The sequence below is a fragment of the Eubalaena glacialis genome, chromosome 11, assembly GCF_028564815.1.
Source record: "Eubalaena glacialis isolate mEubGla1 chromosome 11, mEubGla1.1.hap2.+ XY, whole genome shotgun sequence".
Classification (NCBI taxonomy): Eukaryota; Metazoa; Chordata; class Mammalia; order Artiodactyla; family Balaenidae; genus Eubalaena; species Eubalaena glacialis.
The window spans coordinates 1-20,972 of NC_083726.1; the positions used below are offsets into that span (position 1 = coordinate 1).

General features: G+C 49.7%; 1 long non-coding RNA gene across 1 annotated transcript in view; it reads right to left on the reverse strand.

Moving 5' to 3' along the window:
* Nucleotides 1–10,323: 10,323 nt before the first annotated feature.
* LOC133100921 (uncharacterized) overlaps nt 10,324–20,972 on the reverse strand; it is a 50,473-nt gene continuing 39,824 nt past the window's right edge. The window contains exon 6 of the long non-coding RNA XR_009702559.1: nt 10,324–14,627. This is a non-coding gene — a long non-coding RNA (uncharacterized LOC133100921). The remainder of the gene's footprint in view (nt 14,628–20,972) is intronic.

The following is a 20,972-nucleotide window of genomic DNA, read 5'->3' on the forward strand; positions in this document are numbered from 1 at the left end:
TGGTGGCTAGGATTCCTGGTTTTCATCCAGGCTACCCAGCTTCAATTCCTGTGCAGGGAATGAAGATCTCGCTTCATGCCACCACTCACTGCTGCCTCTCCAAGATAAAAAAGACAAGCCACAAACTGGGAGAAAAATACTTGTAAACCACATATCCAGTAAAGGACTTGGACTCAAAATGGACAAAGACCTCTAAAACAACCCCATTTTAAAAATGGGTAAGGATTTGAACACACACCTCGCCAAAAAAGATATACAGATACTAAAAATCATACAAAAATTATACAAAAAATTCATATACTATTAGGGATTTCCAAATTAAAATCGTGAGCCATCACAGCACACCTACTAGGATGGCTAAACTCCAACAAAACCATGGCAACACCGACTGCTGGAGGGTGAGAAGCAACCCCTCCTCATAGCTGGGGTGCATGTACAGCCACGTGGCAAGACAGTCCCGCAGCTTTTTCCACAACTAATCAAGTCTCCCCTCGGGGTCCAACAATTATGCGTCCAGCATACAGGCAACTGCTTTGAAAATCTATGTCCAAAAGCAGACAAGGGTGCAATTATGCACAGCAGCACTATTCGTAATGGCTAAAAACCTGAAGAAATCAGGATATCCTTCACTAGACGACTGCATAAGCAAAGTGGAGGACATCCATGTCAAGGTGAGCAGAATACACCACGCCAATATATGTCTCTCTGGCATAAGGATTATTTCAGTCTCATTCAAAAAAAGATACAAAACACTGAATAGAGACTGACCTTTTAAGAAGGACATTTATAAGGATATCTCCATTTCTAATGCCGTGTCCCTCTTTGCACCAGAAATACAAGGATGATTAAATCTCAAGTCACTCTTATCAATGGAGAATTCCCGACTTAAATCTGCATACAATACCCTTGTTTACTGTGCTTTGCATGATAACCTGCCACTATTGGCTTCCCCCCTTCCCCAAGGTCTTTTGTTTTTATCTGAAGATGGTATTTGGTATTTAAGGTGATGGCTTTGGCCATTTCACGGAGTGACTCAGTTTTTCTGGGTATCTCCCCTGTATACAGGAGGTATACATGCTCTTAAACTTCTGTTTTTCTCCTGTTAATCTGGCTTTTATTACGGGGCGGGGGTGGGGCTCAACCAAGAACCTAGAAGGACAGAGTGAAAATTGTTTTTCCTCCCGTACACATGCAATGCAATACTACTCAGCAGCAGAAAGGATGAACCATCGACCCACGGAAAGACATGGATAAATCCTCAGTATATGTTGTTACGTGAAAGCATCCAGGCTGAGGAGGCTGCACACACTATGACCCCATTGATGACATTCTGGGAAAGGCAAACCTACATAGATGATAAGCAGATCATGCGGTGGGGGGTCTGAAGTATTCCATGTGATACTTTAGGATGGATACCTGTCACTATGCATTTGTCTAAGCCCATAGATGTGTATAGCCCAAGGGGTCAATCAAACTCTATTCAAATTTAGTTATTTACAGTGTAGGAGTATTACAGGATGGAATACTCAATGTGACAGAATCTAACTGTATTAGAAATGCATGGGAAAAACTCACTGTAGGGGATGGGATAAAAGGTGCTGGCCTAAGTTAACTGTGGAAATGAACGCAATCTCTAGACTAAATGCAAAATGTACACAAACAGTGGACTTTATTTTATGGAGTTCTTTCCAGGGTGTAGCAGCTAACAATTCTGAAAGCTCTGCACATGTAATCTGGAAAGGAGCAATGCATAGGTAAATGGCAGATAGTGGGCACCAAGCTCCTCATTGTGGGAGTCGGAAGTTACAGATAAGCAAGGGGAGAGCCTCTGCCCTCATAATACTTGGCTGAGCTTCCTGGGAGGATGGTGTGGGGAGTTCACTGGCCATAGGACATGCACAGATCTTTACACTGGGAAGGCTGTAAAGACATAGGAAACTCACACCCCATCTTTCCACCCATACCTGCTGCAAACACTCAGCCCTCTGTAATCAGCCAGTTGCACCTTTTTAGACATTCTTGCCCCCAGGCAGATAAAGGAGCGTGAGGGTCTTGCATTACCTCTAAGCTGTCCCAGAATCCAGGCCCTGCGGGTGGAGCCAGGATGGGGGTGCCTGGGCTCCTGACCAGCAGGTGAGAGGAAGGAGAAAGACCAGTCCTGAGGACAGAGGTTCCCTCAAGTCTGTGAGCCCAGGAGCCCCGATGGGATTCATTCCCAGTGAGGACATGGGCGGGGTCTGCAGTGGTTCTGTGCTCCCCCTGGACCCCTCTGATGAAGCCATGGCAGCACTGGCCCCAGACGTCTCCTGGTGGTGTTTCAAACTGACACAGCAGTTTTACAAAGGAACAGGAGAATGAAGCTGAGCTCCTGACGGCCACTTCTTCTGCCTCTGAGTTGCTTCTGTCAGGCCCACAGACACATCCGTAGAGTCTGCTGTAACCCACCTTCCCCCACCTGGCCTTTCCTCTTCCTCCCTGCGATGATTCCCGTGACATTTCCAGCCTGGACCCCTCTCCCAGGCCAGACGCCTCTGTCCAGCCACTGCATCCCCATCTCACCTTGGGGGCTAACAGGGCCCTCAGGGGACCGGGATCCTGCAGCTCCCCACACCCAGGAGCAGCCCCACCTTCCCTGGTTGCTGAGCCCAGGCACCGGGTATAACCGAGCAGGACCCAACGGGGCCTTCCCAGGACAGACCCCTCCCCCGCATCCTCTGCTGTAGCTCCTCTCTGAAGTACCTGGATAACAGCATCTGATGCACGCTTCCTCAGTTGTTTTACAGACTTCTACCAGATGGAAGACATTAACTACTGTACTTGATGATCAAGAGCCCCCAGACCTACTGGTACCTAAGGATTGATACTGTTCACCACCCTGTTACCTCACCATCAACCAACCAGAGAATTGTGCACCAGCTGATCTCATACCCTGCGACCCCCTCCTCCAAATTCACACTAATTCCCCTCTACACCCACAGCCCTGGCCCAAGCCCGATCTAGTGCCTGGTTCCTCCATCAGGCCCTGACAAAACTCCCTGCCCCCACAGCGTGTCTCACATCCCACCCCAACGTGGTCTTTCTAAAGCATAAACGAGACTGTGACTCTCTCCCACATGTAATCCCCAAATGTTTCCCCACTTTCGCTAGAGTATCTGCTGGGAGAGACATCTGCCAAGGCCCTGAGAGTCCCCGGCATCCCTACTAGGCTAGTGCCTCTTGGGTTCCCTGATACTGAGCACCTCAGCAGGCCAGGCGAGATGGCACCAAACCCCAGAACTGCTCACCTCAGGATGGGGCTGCCACTGCTGCTGCCTGATCAAAGAGAGCAGAGAAGGGTTCCCCAACTGGGACACAGATTCTGCACAAGTGGCCTCTCCCTGAGCTATCGCATGTTCCCCACGGGACTTGAGGGAAGGAAGGACCCAGGCACGTTAGTTCCTAATCAGGATGCTGTGGGCTCAGTTGTGTCCCCCCCAAATTCACATGCTGAATCCCTAACCCCCAGGACCGCAGGATGTGGCAGTATTTGGAGATGGGGTTTTTAAAGAGGTGATCAAGGTAAAATGAGGTCACTAGGGTGGATCCTAATCCAACAAGACTGATGTCCTACCACAAGAGATTAGCACACAGAAGATCATGTGAAGAGAACATGGCTGTCTACACACCAAGGAGAGAAGCCTCAAGGAAAAACCAGCCTGCAGACACCTTGATCTCAGACAGCATCCAGGACTAGGAGGTAGGTCTGTTGTTCAAGCTCCCCGGTCTGTGGTGTTTGTTATGGCAGCCCTGAGCAGACTCACACACAGGGTAAAGAAGGTCTCACACTAGATAGCCCACTCTCCATTCCCCTGTATGTGAGTGACATTAGCCTCAGGAACTGAGGAAGGTGTGCCCGAGGAAAGGCACAAAATATGAGATTTTAGGCATAACACGACTGCACTGATTTTTTTTTTTCCTTTTTTAAAGATTTTTTAAATCTTTATTTATTTAATTTATTTATTTTTGGCTTCGTTAGGTCTTCATTGCTGCACACGGGATTTCTCTAGTTGCGGTGAGGGGGGCTTCTCTTCACTGCGGTGCACGGGCTTCTCATTGCGGTGGCTTCTCTTGTTGCGGAGCACGGGCTCTAGGCGTGGGGGCTCAGTAGTTGTGGCACACGGGCATAGCTGCTCTGCGGCATGTGGGATTTTCCCGGACCAGGTCTCGAACCCGTGTCCCCTGCATCAACAGGCAGATTATCAACCACTACACCACCACGGAAGCCCCACGACTGCACTGATCTTAAACGAGCCTGATCTACATTCACACGAGATGGTTTTGTCCTGTATATACACCCACATTAGCACCTTCAGTCTCAAGGGCAGACCTTTGGCTTCACCACCTCCACTGAGAGCATTACCTTAATCTGCTCTGAACCACCTCCTATAGGATTTCCAGAACCACAAAGCATCAAAGACTGCATGCTGATGTCTAATCATGTTTCACAGGACCCAGAGACTGTGTGCTAGCTTCCGAGTGACCCTGCCACAGCAGAGCCGCCCAGCTGTCCACCAGAACCCATGTCCCTTTTTCCTGTTCACAGCCACCCTGCACCTCCCAGCTTTCCCACCCATTGCAGCTCCAAATGGAAGTGGTGGAGGTGGTGACGGCCTTGGCTAGCCTGTGTCCTAGGATGGAGGGCATGGTGCCATGTGGTCACCCCATCCCCTGCTGGTTGGAGCCCTCCACCTGAAAGCAGGGAAGAGAAACAAGGAGGACAGAGCCTGGGCCCCGACACCCACCTGCCCTGAACTATCACATGAAGGGAACACAGACATCTTGAGCATCAGACTATTTTGGGGGGACACTTTCTTCCAGTAACAAACCTTTGCTTTAAAAACCAAGGTGCTTTACAGATCCCTCCCCAACTATAACAGAAAGTGAGGCTTAATTTCATCATAGAATAAAGTTATGAGGAATTTACAGGCCAAAGAAACTTAGGTTTGGGATACTCAATTAGTGAAGAATCTAAACAGAGTTTGGGCTTGGGGTAGTAAATTAAAGAAGTACCAAGTGTTGTTCATATAGGCTTCTGCACCTTTCACATGAGAGACTTATTTCCTGCTTTCAAGGAGATAGATAGTCAGAGTGTCCCTCTTGCATCAGCCATTTATTAAGGAACTGTAATTCAAAATAATTGATATGCCATTGTGGAGCACCCCTCCCTGAGACCCAACAATACACAAAGGTGGGAATACATGCACATATTTCCTTGCATTATCAGCCGAGCACTTTTAGCTCCTATATGTAACTTTTTCATAACATTCTCTAGTGAAAAGAACCAGAGCTCTTTGAAATAATGGCTGACACTAGGACTGACACAGTAAATATATGAGCCAGGACAATCTTGAATCTTATATCAGAAAATAAGGAAGTATCAAGAAAAAAAATCCACAGGGTGGAATGATGTCAAAGGAAAACAGGAGCCAATGGAAAGAGCTCTCAATAGCCAAAGTAGGAATGAACTTAGCAACAAAATCTGGACTGCTGGATTATAACAAAAAGTTAAAAAAACAAAGAAAAACAAACAAAAAAAAACTGTCCACAGGTGTCCATGCTAGTAAAAATAAGTAACTGCATAGGGTTTTGTTTGTTTGCTTGTTTGTTTGTTTTAATCAATAAGGTTGAATAGAAATCTCCTATGCAGAAGTCCAAATAATTGATGTGGACACTCAGCCATCCATAGATTGTGGAGGTGGAGATGACTCCTGTCTCCATAAGTGCTGGTTCCCAAAGTAGCTTCCTCCTAAAGAACACACACAGCACGGAAATGGGAAAAACTTAACTTCATTGTGGGGAAATCTGACCAACTACCTCAGCCAGGTGACCAGAGTTAATAGTAACAGTGATAAGTTGCCTTGAGAGCCTGTTCCCTTGATATAAAGTGATGAGAAAGCACTTTATCTCTGTGATCTGCTTACTCAAAACCCATAACTCAAGCCTAATCCTGAGAAAAACACCAGGTAAATTCCAATGCGGGACAGTCAACAAAATATCTGACCAGTACTCCTCACCAATGTCAAGGTCATAGAAACAAGGACAGTCTGAGAAACTGTGAAAGCCCAAAAGAGCCTAAAGAGACATGATGACTAAATGTCACGTGATACACTGGATGGCATCCTGGAAGAGAAAAAGTTAGAATGAAGGAAACCCAAATGAAATATGGATGTCAGTTAATAAGTGACAATTCGGTTGAAAACTAGACTGAGAAACCTATTGCATCACACTAGAAATCTAGAGGAAATGGGTAACTTCCCAGTAAAAACACACATTAACAAAATGGAACATAACAAAGGAAAATACAAACAGAATAGTTAAGCCACCAAAAGACCTCTTCCCCATTTTGCTTCTCCTTTCATTGTTCCGGGATTTCGCTCTCCTGCGACAGGGAAGGAACAGAGACACAGCAATCTGGCAGTTCCCCTAAGTTCGGACCCTGCTCAGTGTCTTCATCTCTCCCAGCCATGCCCCATCCAGTAGGGCACCCAAGGGAGTCTCAGGGATTATTGGCTCTGATGTATCAGCTATGACTTTTTTGATTCCAATGGACTGGACACACTTACTAAAGTAAAATAAAACATTATTTTTAAACGACAGAAATAAATTAATAACTGCAAGAGACAGGTTTAAGAGTGCATTTGCACCTGGCAGTTCTGGTGGCTCACTCTCTTGCAGTGTGATCTGGTCTCCCTCCAATCCTTTGTCCTGCTAAATGCCTTTGGGTGGCCCCATTCACAGGAACACTCTCTCTCACTGCATCCAGGGCTTCCAGAAACTGCAGGCGACACCCACTCAATGTCCATTTTAACAGAAAAGAAGAGGTTCAGTTAAGGTCAGTGACTGTGGTCACCCATCCAGGGCTCTTGCTGTCCTCCCTTGATGGCAGGAAGCTCTTCCACTAGCTAAAATAGCAATTTCGCTGTTGGTGGGAAACTCAAGACTCTTGCTTTGGGCATCGGGGCCTCATATCAGAGGCTGGCCCTGATTGCCAGTGTACCTCAAAAGGCACACAGACTTCATTTGTGTCCCTGGGAGGTGGGAGCCCAGGAGTCACACCTGCCCTCTGACTATATTAATCACCCATCTCCACAGAACACATTTGCTAATTTTCCAGTCTCTGCTCTCTCCTTTACAGAGAACAGAAACCAAATGGTAGGTGGTAAGGAAACTGTTACTCAACGGAGCAGTGTCTCAAGGATTATTCTATACCATGGAATCCACAGTTGGCTGGCTTTCCGGAGGCCGCAGGGACTAGGCCCGGGATGCGCATGGCTCCTGGAGACCACATAGCCTCAGAGGGAAAACACCAGTTGGGAAGCCACTTGCTCCCATTCCTTTGATTTTTAATGAGTATGAATCTCAAAGGTTTGCAACAACCCGAAGGCCAAAGGATTGCAGGGCCACGGTCTGCTGTATGCTGGTTGTGGCCAGGGCCACACTCAATGTCTGGAGGGTTATTTCTTCTCGAAAGGCTGAGAGGCTATGAGGGAGGAGGCCCTTTTCTCAATCACATGGATGTAGGGAACTGAAACATCCCAAGGGGCCGTCTACGCTGCCCAGGTAGCTGTTCAATTGCCCAGCAGCAAGGTCAGCTCAGTGATTGGCCACAGGGGCTTGACAGGGCCCAGGCAGGCCTGAGCTGCAGGACCGCAGATGCCTGCCTGGATGGTCAGGGGTCAAGGGATATTCTGAGATTTTATTATCTACTACTGCCCACTCAAATGGGACGAAGCATGCAGCCAGTCCTGAAGGGCACCGCCAGCCCTCAAGAAGGCAGCATAGGGGGGCTGGCAGCGCTACAGCCTTGCAGACATGCCAACATGTCCCACTGACCACACTGCGTGTCAGGGCTGTGCTGGAGCCTGGGTCCAGCCCCACCCTCCCCAGGTTGGCGGCGGGGGACCTTCCTGACTTCTGAGGCCCTCCACAACCACAGACTGAGGTTAAGTTGGAGATGAAACAGCCAGCAACCAGAGCAGACATTTCATTCATCTTCTTTAGAGTGCAGGATGCGGAGAGGAAGCAGAGGCGGAGCAGAAAACCAACAGTCCAGCTTGACCCTGCGTCACTTGTAGCACGTGAGTCCCGTCCATCGTGGAGGCTCAGATAGAAGAGAGAGGGGAAGGCGAAGCAGGCCCATTAGATCGTGAACACTAGGTGTGTAAAGTATGAGTACTTTCTGGTTTTCTTTTTATTTACAGGAATTTCTATTTTTCAATCATTAAGATACGCTATTAGTAAAATAAAAAGATTAAAATTGTGTATATCTTTTCACACGCCCCTCACTAAATGTGAATTCTGTAGAAGGTACACATTTTCTGAAATCTCTTCTTACAAGAGTCACGGATTTACTTACTAAACGCTGGCTGGAATCAACACAGGTGACTTTGCAGTTTTAGGATTGCCTGGGTCCATGGCTTGCTGGGCTGCAGTTCCTACTTTCCACCTCTGTAAGATGCAGGTGAAGAAGCAAGGGTGAGACCTGTCTCTCTATTAGCTGTTCAGCTAGGACTTTGAGGTACCTACCTTGCGCAGTATGTGGTAGCAGAAGCACGGGTCACAGCAGGAACAGAGTACTTGGGCTCGGCCCTTAGATAACCCAGAGTGGACATTACATACTCAGCCAACAACCAGAAAAGAGAGTCCCTTTATTAAAAAAAAGAAAAAAAAAGACATTCAGCCAGCACCTTGGGTTCACCCAGGCCTGCTCTGACCTTCTGTTCCCCCTCTAACACAGGCCAACGAGATAGCTCTGGGCAAAACTGTGTTCCCACTCACCTCCCACCCACCTCAGTCAGGTCTTGCTGAACCCAGAGCACCAGGAATGCTGACCATCCTTGCACTTTGGGGCCCCAAGGCTGTAAGCTCATCCCGGTGGGCCAGCTCTCTGGGGTCCTTCCGGCACACTCCCGAGGGCAGTGACGGGGACGCAGCTGGAATCTGAGCTGCACAGTCTGCTCACTTCACCTTCACTCGTTACGAAAAAGGTCTTTACCCATGAAACATTCACCCCATTTTTGGTCCTTTAAAAAAACAAATTTTCTTAGGAACTTTTACACCAAAGTGTCTTCCGGAAAGCAAACATTCACCAATAAGATTTATTTCAGTACAATTTCATTTTATGTACATACAAGTGTACTTAAAGAGGGCCATGTATAAAATGAGATGCCTAGTTTCCCATTTCTTTGAAGTCTGAGGCACCTGAGGGTGAGCATACCTGAGGTTTATGATTGTTGCTTTCATAGAGTACTGTCTTCTCGCCTTTATCTCCAGACCCAAGGATGGGGAACAAAGGTGAAACAGGTCTGCACACTGCAAAATGTCTTCAGAAATCTGCAAACCCAGCTTCTTACAGGAGTTAAAGGTTAAGGACCAGGACAATGAAAGGGTGTGCGGGGGAAGGAATAGCAAGTAACCAAAACAAGGTGTCTGCGACCAGCCCGCCTTCTCTGTCAGGAGTGTGCACCTGGAGCTGCTCTCTGCGTTTGGGCAGCCCTTGTGCTTCACAGAAGCAGTGCTGAGCCCGGGCGGAGCAGCTGGCCACAGACACCACCTGCCAAGTACCCACTCTCAGTCCTGAGCTAAGCTTAAACCATAATTACATTTATTTGCTTATTTACTGTGACAGGCAATGTGCTCAGTACTTGGAGTGACTATATTCCCCCCCATTTTATTTTTTTAAACCACTTTATGAAGGTATCATTGACATACAGAAAGCTGTACATGATTAATACATGCAACTTTGTGAGTATGGAGACAGATTACACCCATGAAACCATCACCACAATCTACACCGTAAACATATGTGTCACTCCAAAGGTGTCCTCCCGACCTATTCATTCCTTTATTTATTATTATTCCTATTATCATCATTCTTTGTGTGGATGGTAAGAACACTTAAGATAGGAGCCATCCTCAGTAAATTCTGAGCACACAATACAGTATTGTTAACTACAGGCACCGTATTATACAGCAGAACTCCAGAACTTGTTCATCTGGCATAACTGAAACTTTGTGCCCTTGCACTAGCACCTCCCAATTTCTCAGGGACTCAGAAGGGGTGACCTGTTGCTTTGGGCCTTGACAGCTGGGAGGAAGCAGAGCCTTGGTGTCTTCCTGCTCTGTCCAGACCTACGCGCGGTCTGCAAATGCTCTGCCCCTGGCCGCAGCCCCTTGCTCACACGCCCTGGTATAAAACCCCAAGTTTGGACCCCAGGCCACCCATGCATGAGTGGCAGAAACCCTTCCCCAGGGACCTCCCTCTGCCTCCTTTTTCTAGTCTTGTCCCTCCCTCCCTCCCATGCCTCTCCTTGCTTCCCCGTGAAGAAGGAGCTGGTGGAGAAAAGCAAAGCCCGGCGGCTACAATCACACACACACACACGCACACACACACACACACACACACACCCACACACACACACCCACACACACACACACCCACACACACACACACAGTGCTCCCTGCTGTGAGGGCTGCTCTGAGTGGTCACTGCATTCACACATTAAGCCTCATGACGACCTCGGGAGGGCAGTCCTCACTGTTCCCGCATTTCACAGATGAGGGCCCGAGGCAGAGGACAGCAGTAGCGCATCCACCCTCACACAGGATGAGGGCCAGACGCCCCTAACCTGTGGCTCACCTGGCTCCAGCCACAGCCACCTCGGGTTCTCGGAGACTCTGCTGGGTCTTTTCCACAAATCCCTTCGAGACCTACAGGCTCTTAACTAATCTACGAGGGCAAGTTACTCAAGTTCGTCTGAAAAACATCCCCCGGCAGGTGTCTAACCAGCTATGATCACGGGAAAAACTGAAGACAGATGGGAGAGCCCAGGTTACAGAAGAGGTTGAAGCAGCCGCTTCGTTGTCACAGTAGGAGAAGGGAGAGCTTGGCAAGGAAAAGAAGGTGCGTGGCTGAGAAGGAGGGGCGTGTGCACCCTCTCAACGCCCCGTCCTCCACTCAAGCACAGACTTGGACCAAGCCCAAAGCAATGTGAGGACTCTGCAGTCAACAGGTTGAAGAAGGCGTACACCCTGGACCAAGGCCAAGTGCCAGCCAATGTCTTCAGAAGGGAAGAAAAATATAAAATAGGTAGCTCTGCTTGGAGTCTTTGAGATTGAGCTGCGAGGGGCAGACCCCAGCATCATGCCACTCCAGCACATGTTCATGCCCAGAGGTACCTTCTCCACGGGGAACTGTGGACATTTGTAGAACATATCTGCCCTTTTTCTCCACAGAAGAAGAACCTGAGAGTCAGAGAACTGAGGTATCCTGTGGAGGAGCACACACCGCTTACAGGTTGTAAATAGCTTCAGGAGGTCACCACTGCTGACCAAGCCCCAGCTGCATGCGCATTTAGGCACACAGGCGGGTCAAGAGTCAGGCAGGGTCCTTTTGCAAAGCTGCCCCACTAAGCTTCCACTCTGATAAGGTTTTGGTTACAGAAATGCGTACTCATGGCAGAAGTTTTTAAAATGCAGAAGATAACTGAGAAGTAACAATTCCCTGTGATTCCCTCCCAGGAGACACCGCCACCAACCTACTGATCCATCCATCTCCTTTCAGCCTCAGGCTGAGCCCCTCCGACCTGGACTTCAGTCTGGCGTGGACACCACACCCCGCGCTACCCCTACATGTCCAGTGCGGAGGGGCCAGCGTGCTGGGGCTCGGGGATGGGGTGGTCTGTGCCTGGGAGAGCCTTCTGAAGAGGCCAACTCCGAAAGGCCCAGGCCGTGGGGCACGGTGTGAGGCTGTGTCCTCGTCACACCTCTGCTACTGATCAGCGGTCCCAGAACCTCGCAACTCAGGGGCGTTCCGCAGAGCAGCCACCACCTCGCTACGAATCGGCCTAATTTGTCTCTTTCTACCCCAAATATCACCCTGTACATTACCAGTGACGCCAAGACCAAGCCTGCTAGCACCAAATCCAGCAGCCACTCCCTCTGGCTTTTCAGACCCTGCTCTACAACAGCAGGGAGCGTGGGGGTAAAGCGCACTCTGAGTGCACAGAATTCGGGGAGCTAACGAGGCCCTCAGGCCCCGACTCCTAAAGCCAGGGCACCGGGTCACTCACCAACAGCGGACAGCAAAAGGTCCTTAAATTGGAGCAAGCTACAGGAGAGGACCATCCCCGCCTTGTGGGCAGGAAGAGGGTTGGGCTGTCTCCTGAACTTCTCCTGGAGGCCAGCATTACCACATACATAGGTTTCTCATCCTCAGCACTGCTGACATTCTGGGCTGAATCGTTCTCTGTGGTGGGCTTTGTCCTGGGCATTGTAGTGTGTTTAGCAGCGTCCCTGGCCACCTGCCACTAGCCCACCCTCCAGACATTGCTAGGTGTCTCTGGGGAGGGAGGGTAAACTGTTCTGTTCAGGAACCCCTGCACTCATCCTGCCGCTCCGGCCAGCCCAGGGGCCACCGTGCCTGCAGGACTCACCTCCTAACCAGGCATACCGGGGAGGGTGGGTGGGGAGGGTACAGGCTGGAGTCTCTTCTCCACCAGAGTTGGCATCCAAAAATCCTAACTGCTGATTCTGCAACTCCCACGAGGTTGACATTTCTCCCCTCTCTTATCAGGGGCTTGAAAACAATTTATCTCTCTGTGGTTTCATTATTAAATCCCTTTTCTTTCTGATGAAAATGCCTTTGGTCCCTAAATACATAGAAGTTTAAGATTTTAAGTGTACTGCTACTTCTATTTTAGATACTGATGACTATGAGGGCAAACCTAGGTCTTTTGGGAAACACATTTTTCTGGGTCTATAACATGTTTCCTTTTTGATACTGGGGGGCTCGGGTAGCAGTTTGGGATGGATTATTTGAAACCAAAGATTTGAGGATTGCATCCTTACACCTGCCTATTTTCCCTCTCAGTCTCCATCTGAAACTAGCCTGGATACATGGAAAGTGTGTACCTCGGCAGCCAGGGTCTCAGTGAAGGGGCGCCGCTGGCTGAGCTCTGTCCATTCATTTGAAGGGCAAACTGCTCACTCCTGAAACCTCTCCACCTTGGACCAGGTGTGTCATTGCAGGGAAGGTACAACCTACAGACACTTTTATTGGCAGACCTCTTTAAAGATTTCAAAGTGGGGCCACATGGTGTACGTTTGTTGCCAGGTTATCGCCATGAATACGGGAGGGAAGCGCTGTGGTGCCCACCTTACAAATAAAGAAAGCTGAGGCTCAGTTAAGTGGCTTGCCCAAGTTGACCTAGATTCTGGTCTTTCATGGGATGCCTGCAGGACACACAACAGGAATATAACGCCTCTACACACTCCCAACACCTCTGATGAAATGGCTTCTGCCGTCAGGCACCCATTTCCCGGCGGACACGCAGCACACTTACACGTGCTTTCTAACAAGTGAAAAGAGACACGAGCTACACACTGGGCACTTCCCTGAATCAGCGTTTCTACACGGGGTGTTCTGTGTGTAGTGAACTGCCTCAACTAAGGAATGCCTGAGTTAGGCCTCCGGGCCTGTGCTTGCTCCAAAAGCCTGCAGTGTTACACGAAGAACTGTGCTTTCCTTGCAGTTGGAACGCGAGCCGACGTTCTCCTGGAGGCAGGGTGACTTCAGGCAGGAGGTCCTAGAAGGAATGCTTAGCACAGTGCTTTTTCAGTGCAGCTCACAATAGGGCAATGAGGCACAATTCCATGGCGTGTTAGACGGGCTAGAAACGTTTTCCTAAAGCTGTTGGAGTGCTGAGGAAATCTAGTTCTCTTAAGGAAGAGTGTAGCATGTTGCCCTTTGCTCGGCATACCCAGAGGGCCTCCGAGGGACCGACCTATGGGTCTCGATGTTGCTCAGCAGGCCCACAGCGGTCTGGAGGTACTCAGTGATCTTGGAGGGAAAATGATGCACACACGAGGGGCCTAGGAGTCCTGAAAAGGGTACTTCCTTTAAAATAAAGCACAACAGCGACTAAGACCTCATGGAAACAGCTGCATGCCTCCCTTTCTGCACGGCTACTCAGGGCCTTACCTCGAGGCCAGTACTCACGTTGAGTTTCCCTTTAGCTCTGGAGCATGGCAGGATGAGCTCCACCCCGGCCATGGAAGCACCCGGTTTAGCTAGAGAAAACTCATTTTCTTCCCAGAGCCATGCGTACAGTGGCTAGTGGCCTGTCAACAGCAGTCAATTTCAAGTAGCTTCAAGGCAGCATGAATGGAGCTTTCCAAATGGGAAAGCAAGGCTAGTTCCATCAGGCCCCCATTTCCATGGGCACACGCAGCATACATCCCTGTGCTTTCTAACAAGTCCAGAGAGACACAGGTTACCCAGTGGTTCCTTCCCTGAATCAACTCATCGAAGCACGGTGTTCTGCATCTAGTGAACCGCCTCAACCAAGGAACGCCCCAGCTAGGCCTCCGGGCCTGTGGCTCTTCAAAAGCCTGCAGTGTTCCACGAGGAACTGGGCTTTAGTTGCAGTCAGAACGCAAGCCGACTTTGTCCTGGAGGCAGGATGAATTCAGGCAGGAGGTCCTAGATGGAATGCGAAGCCGAGGGTCTTTCTCAGTGCAGCTCAGACTAGGGCAATGAGTCAAACTTCCACGGCATGTTAGACGTTGTAGAAGTGTGTACGTGAACCTGTGGGAGTGTTGGGGAAATCAAGCTGTCCCAAGAAAGAGTGCATCGTGTTGCCCTACACTCGGCATACACACAGTGGCTCTGAAGGGCTACGGGCCTGGATGTGGCTTAGCAGGCCCAGGGGGGCCTGGGGGTACTCAGTGTTCTTGCAGGGAATAGGGTGCCCATGCGCGAGGCTCCTAGATGTCCTGCAAAGCGTACTGACGTTAAAATAATGCAGAGCAGTGGCTACGGCCTCATGGAAATTGCTGCACACCTCCGCTTCTGCATGGCAATTCAGGGCCTTACCTCAAGGCAAGTCCTCACGTTGGGTTTCCCCTGAGCAACAGAACATGGTAGGATGCTGACTTTCTCCTCGCGCAGAGTGACTTCAGGTACGCGGACATTGAAGAATTCTAAGCAGAGTGTTTTCTTATGGCTCTGGAAATATAACCCTAACCCTCTAACACTAACCCTCACCCTCCCCTTAACCTTAAACCGTAAACCCTAACCCTTAACCCTAACCCTAGCCCCAACCCTAAAACCCTAACCCTAACCCTAAACTTAGCCCTAATAAAGGCCACGAACCTGTCCCTAACTCAGTCCCTGACACAATAGCTAACAAAGGCTCTGATGCTAGTCCTAACTAAGGCCCTGACACTGTCCTTAACTAAGGCCCTGAAACTACTCCTAACTCAGGCCCTGGTCATGTCTTTAACTAAGACCCTAATGCTGACCCTACAAAGGCCCTGATGCTGCTCCTAAGTCATGCCCTGAAAACGTCCCTAGCTAATGCCCTGACGTTAGGCTTCACTCAGGCCCTGTCGCTCTCCCTAAGTCAGCCTCTGACGCTGTCCCTACCTGAAGCCCTGACACTGGTTCTAAAGAAGGCCCTGATCCTCTCAGTAACTGAGGTCTTGACACTATCCCTAGGTTATTTCCTGACACTGTCCCTAGATGTTAACCTGACCCTGTCCCTAGCTAACCTCCTGCCTCTTACGCTAACTAAAGCCTTTGTGCTGTGCCTAACTCAGGCCCTGAATTTAGTCCCAAGGCCGTGATACTGTCTCTAACTATGGCCCTACCCCTATTCCTAACTCAGGACCTGACACTGTACCTAACAAAAGGCCCTGACACTAATCCTAACTAAGACCCTGACACTGTCCCTAACAAAGGCTCTGATGCTAGTCCTAACCAAGGCCCTGACACTGTCCCTAACTAAGGCCCTGACACTACACCTAACTCAGGCCCTGACACTGTCCCTAACTAAGGCCCTGACACTAATCCTAACTCAGGCTCTCACACGATTCCTAACAAAGGCTCTGATGCTAGTCCTAACTAAGGCCCTGACACTGTCCCTAACTAAGGCCATGACACTACACCTAACTCAGGCCCTGACACTGTCCCTAAGGCCCTGACACTACTCCTAACTGAGGCTCTGACACGATTCCTAACATAGACTCTGATGCTGGTTTTAAGGCCCTGACACTGTTCCTTACTAAGGCTCTGACACTACTCCTAACTCAGGCCGTGATACAATATATAACAAAGGCTATGATGCTAGTTCTAACTACGGCCCTGACACTGTCATAACTAAGGCCTTGACACTACACCTAACTCAGGCCCTGACACTGTCCCTAACTAAGGCCCTGACATTACTCCTAACTCAGGCCCTGACACTACTCCTATCCCAGGCACTGACACGATACCTAACGAAGGCTCTGATGCTAGGCGTAACTAAGGCCCTGACACTGTCCCGAACTAAGTTCTTGACACTACTCCTAACTCAGGCCCTGACACGATACCTAACAAAGGCTCTGATGCTAGCCCTAACTAAGGCCGTGACACTGTCCCTAACTAAGGCCCTGATACTACACCTAACTCAGGTCCTGACACTGTCCCTAACAAAGGCCCTGCTGCCGTCAATATCTAAAGTCCTGACACTATCCTGAGCTTATATCCTGACCCATCTCGCACTAAGGTCCTGAAACTGTCCCTAAGTGAGCCTTGACGCTGTCCCTAAGTGAGGCCCTGAGGCTGTCCCTAACTCCGGCCCTGAAGCTATCCCTAACTGAGGCCTTGACGCTGTGACTAACTCAGGCCCTGATCATGTCTTTAACTAAGACCCTAATGTTGATCCAACAAAGACCCTGATGCTGCTCCTAAGTTATGCCCTGACAGTGTCCCCAGCTAAGGGCCTGATGCTAGGCCTCACTCAGGCCCCGTCGCTCTCCCTAACTCAGCCTCTGACGCTGTCCTTACCTGAAGCCCTGACACTGGTCCTGATTAAGGCCCTGACACTGATCCTAACTATGGCCTTGACGGTGGTCCTAACTACGGCCCTGATGCTGTCAATAACTAAGGTCTTCACTCTATCCCTAGCTCATTTCCTGACACTATCCCTAGCCTGGAATCTGACTCTGTCCCAAGCTAATGTCCTGCCTCTTATGCTAACTGAAGCCATAATGCTCTCCCTAACTAAGGCCCTAATACTGTCTCTAACTAAGGCCCGGAATCTGTCCCTAATATAGGCTATGCTGCCGGCCATATCTAACATCCTGACACTATCCTGAGCTCATATCCTGACCCATCTCTAACCAAGGTCCTGACACTGTCCCTAAGAAAGCCCTGTCGCTATCCCTAAGTGAAGCCCTGAGGCTGTCCCTAACTCAGTCCCTGAGCTATCCCTAACTGAGGCCTTGACGCTGCGACTAACTCAGACCTTGATCATGTCTTTAACTAAGACCCTAATGCTGATCCTACAAAGGCCCTGATGCTGCTCCTAAGTCATGCCCTGAAAATGTCCCTAGCTAATGCCCTGACGTTAGGCTTCACTCAGGCCCTGTCGCTCTCCCTAAGTCAGCCTCTGACGCTGTCCCTACCTGAAGCCTTGACACTGGTTCTAAAGAAGGCCCTGATCCTCTCAGTAACTGAGGTCTTGACACTATCCCTAGGTCATTTCCTGACACTATCCCTAGATGTTAACCTGACCCTGTCCCTAGCTAACCTCCTGCCTCTTATGCTAACTAAAGCCCTTATGCTGTGCCTAACTCAGGCCCTGAATTTAGTCCCAAGGCCGTGATACTGTCCCTAACTAAGGCCTAGATGCTCGTCCTAAGTCAGGGCCTGATACTGTCCCTAACTAAGGCCCTAACCCTATTCCTAACTCAGGACCTGACACTGTACCTAACAAAAGGCCCTGACACTAGTCCTAACTAAGACTCTGACACTGTGCCTAATGAAGGCTCTGATGCTAGTCCTAACCAAGGCCCTGACACTGTCCCTAACTAAGGCCCTGACACTAATCCTAACTCAGACTCTCACACGATTCCTAACAAAGGCTCTGATGCTAGTCCTAACTAAGGCCCTGACACTACACCTAACTCAGGCCCTGACACTACACCTAACTCAGGCTCTGACACTGTCCCTAACTAAGGCCCTGACACTACTCCTAACTGAGGCTCTGACACGATTCCTAACATAGACTCTGATGCTGGTCCTAAGGCCCTGACACTGTTCCTTACTAAGGCTCTGACACTACTCCTAGCTCAGGCCGTGATACAATATATAACAAAGGCTATGATGCTAGTTCTAATTCAGGCCCTGACACTGTCCCTAACTAAGGCCCTGACATTACGCCTACCTCAGGCCCTGACACTGTCCCTAACTAAGGCCCTGACATTACTCCTAACTCAGGCCCTGACACTGGCCCTAACTCAGGCCCTGACACTACTCCTATCCCAGGCACTGACACGATACCTAACGAAGGCTCTGATGCTAGGCGTAACTAAGGCCCTGACACTGTCCCGAACTAAGTTCTTGACACTACTCCTAACTCAGGCCCTGACACGATACCTAACAAAGGCTCTGACGCTAGCCCTAACTAAGGCCGTGACACTGTCCCTAACTAAGGCCCTGATACTACACCTAACTCAGGTCCTGACACTGTCCCTAACAAAGGCCCTGCTGCCATCAATATCTAAAGTCCTGACACTATCCTGAGCTTATATCCTGACCCATCTCGCACTAAGGTCCTGAAACTGTCCCTAAGTGAGCCTTGACGCTGTCCCTAAGTGAGGCCCTGAGGCTGTCCCTAACTGAGGCCTTGACGCTGTGACTAACTCAGGCCCTGATCATGTCTTTAACTAAGACCCTAATGTTGATCCAACAAAGACCCTGATGCTGCTCCTAAGTTATGCCCTGACAGTGTCCCCAGCTAAGGGCCTGACGCTAGGCCTCACTCAGGCCCCGTCGCTCTCCCTAACTCAGCCTCTGACGCTGTCCCTACCTGAAGCCCTGACACTGGTCCTGATTAAGGCCCTGACACTGATCCTAACTATGGCCTTGACGGTGGTCCTAACTACGGCCCTGATGCTGTCAATAACTAAGGTCTTCACTCTATCCCTAGCTCATTTCCTGACACTATCCCTAGCCTGGAATCTGACTCTGTCCCAAGCTAATGTCCTGCCTCTTATGCTAACTGAAGCCATAATGCTCTCCCTAACTAAGGCCCTAATACTGTCTCTAACTAAGGCCCGGAATCTGTCCCTAATATAGGCTATGCTGCCGGCCATATCTAACATCCTGACGCTATCCTGAGCTCATATCCTGACCCATCTCTAACCAAGGTCCTGACACTGTCCCTAAGAAAGCCCTGTCGCTATCCCTAAGTGAAGCCCTGAGGTTGTCCCTAACTCAGTCCCTGAGCTATCCCTAACTGAGGCCTTGACGCTGCGACTAACTCAGACCTTGATCATGTCTTTAACTAAGACCCTAATGCTGATCCTACAAAGGCCCTGATGCTGCTCCTAAGTCATGCCCTGAAAATGTCCCTAGCTAATGCCCTGACGTTAGGCTTCACTCAGGCCCTGTCGCTCTCCCTAAGTCAGCCTCTGACGCTGTCCCTACCTGAAGCCCTGACACTGGTTCTAAAGAAGGCCCTGATCCTCTCAGTAACTGAGGTCTTGACACTACCCCTAGGTCATTTCGTGACACTATCCCTAGATGTTAACCTGACCCTGTCCCTAGCTAACCTCCTGCCTCTTATGCTAACTAAAGCCCTTATGCTGTGCCTAACTCAGGCCCTGAATTTAGTCCCAAGGCCATGATACTGTCCCTAACTAAGGCCTAGATGCTCGTCCTAAGCCAGGGCCTGATACTGTCCCTAACTAAGGCCCTAACCCTATTCCTAACTCAGGACCTGACACTGTACCTAACAAAAGGCCCTGACACTAATCCTAACTAAGACTCTGACACTGTCCCTAACGAAGGCTCTGATGCTAGTCCTAACCAAGGCCCTGACACTGTCCCTAACTAAGGCCCTGACACTACACCTAACTCAGGCCCTGACACTGTCCCTAACTAAGGCCCTGACACTAATCCTAACTCAGGCTCTCACATGATTCCTAACAAAGGCTCTGATGCTAGTCCTAACTAAGGCCCTGACACTGTCCCTAACTAAGGCCCTGACACTACATCTAACTCAGGCCCTGACACGATACCCAACAAAGGCTCTGATACTAGTCCTAACTAAGGCCCTGACACTGTCCCTAACTAAGGCCCTGACACTAATCCTAACTCAGGCTCTCACATGATTCCTAACAAAGGCTCTGATGCTAGTCCTAACTAAGGCCCTGACACTGTCCCTAACTAAGGCCCTGACACTACATCTAACTCAGGCCCTGACACGATACCCAACAAAGGCTCTGATACTAGTCCTAACTAAGGCCCTGACACTGTCCCTAACTAAGGCCCTGACACTACTCCTAACTCAGGCCCTGACACGATACCCAACAAAGGCTCTGATACTAGTCCTAACTAAGGCCCTGACACTGTCCCTAACTAAGGCCCTGACACTCCACCTAGCTCAGGCACTGACACTGTCCCTAACAAAGGCCCTGCGGCCATCAATATCTAAAGTGCTAACACTATCCTGAGCTTATATCCTGACCCATCTCTTACTAAGGTCCTGAAACTGTCCCTAAGTGAGCCTTGACGCTGTCCCTAAGTGAGGCCCTGAGGCTGTCCATAACAGAGACCCTGATAATGTCTTTAACAAACACCCTGATGCTGATCCTACAGGGGCCCTTATGCTCCTCCTAAGCCTTGCCCTGACACTGTCCTTACCTAAGGCCATGACGCTGGTCCTAAATAAGGCCCTGATGCCCTCAATAGCTAAGGCCTTTAAACTATCCCTCGCTCCTTTCCTGACCTTATCCCTAGCCCATAACCTGACTCGGTCCATAGCTAATGTCCTGCCTCTTAAGCTACCTGAAGGAATAATGCGGTCCCTAACTAAGGCCCTGACCCTGTCCCTAACTAAGGCCCTGACACTACACCTAACTCAGACCATGACACTGTCCCTAA